This window comes from Schistocerca serialis, chromosome 4 (assembly GCF_023864345.2).
Source record: "Schistocerca serialis cubense isolate TAMUIC-IGC-003099 chromosome 4, iqSchSeri2.2, whole genome shotgun sequence".
Taxonomy (NCBI): domain Eukaryota; kingdom Metazoa; phylum Arthropoda; class Insecta; order Orthoptera; family Acrididae; genus Schistocerca; species Schistocerca serialis.
The window spans coordinates 523,798,129-523,799,435 of NC_064641.1; positions in this window are offsets into that span (position 1 = coordinate 523,798,129).

Below are 1,307 nucleotides of genomic sequence, written 5' to 3' on the forward strand. Positions count from 1 at the left end.
ATATAGTAAAAGAAAAAGACAAGAAGATGATTTTTGCAGATGATATGGTAATATGTGGTGATAAAGAGGTAGACGTACATTTACAGATTGTTGCGTGGAAGGAAATATTGAAAAGGTATGGATTAAAAATAAATAAAGATAAGAGTGAAGTAATGGTATTTGGAAGAGAGAAAGGGATCAACGGAAATATTACCTTGAATGGAGAACCCCTCAAAGTGGTAGAAAGGTTCACTTATTTAGGGAGTGAAATATCTAGGGATGGAAGAATAACTAACGAAATTAATAGGAGGTTACAGGAGGGAGGCAATTTCTACCAAACAATAAAACACCTGATTTGGAATAAGGAAGTTTCAGAAAAAGCAAAACTCCTTATGTATAAGAATTATTACTTCCCTATTGTCACACATGGTGGAGAAACATGGGCAATGACAAAAAGGGAGTGGAGCAGACTGCAAGCAGGGGAAATGAAATTTTTCAGAGCAGTTAAGGGAAACACAAGAATGGACAGAGTAAGCAATGTAGAGATTAGAAAGGACCTTAAACAAGAAAGTATGAGAGAAGAAATTAAAAAAAAGAGGTTAAGAAGGTATGGGCCTGTTAAAAGGATGCATGGGCAGAGACTCTCCAAAATTATGGAAGAACTAAAGACGAATGGGAAAAGGCCTAGAGGGCGCCCAAGAACACGGTGGGAAATGGGACTGAGAATATCTGTAGAAAGGAGAGATGTGACCTGGCAGCAAGTGGAGGAAGAAAAGTGGTGGGAGGACCGAGCCAAATTCAGAAGACTCGTCAACACCCAGACCCGGCAGTAGCTGGAGCGGGATTCGGATATAGATAGATTATTTGAGAACGAGAGCTTTTGACGATGTCCAACAAATTAAACCAGTTTCAAACCAAAATGAAATTTATTCGCTCTGAGCCCCTCCGCAAAACGAAAAAAGGTGTTCGCTTACTACACATATCAAAAAAAGTTTTGCATCACCTCAGTTCCGAGAGTTCCTGAACCTGTAAAGAAAACTGGGACAGAAATCAACATAAACATCATTTCCGCCCTTTTTATTGCTCATGAAAACCACACATTTCATGTTGTACCACTATAAATCGAGACCTTCAAAATTTGTGGTCCTGATTTCTGTACCTCTAATACCCAGTTGCAAGTCCTCTTGCATTGATGCCTGCCTGTATTCGTCGTGGCATACTATCCACAAGTTCATCAAGGTACTGTTGGTCCAGATTGTCCCACTCCTCAACGACAATTCAGCGTAGATCCCTCACAGTGGTTGGTGGGCCACTTCGTCCATAAACAG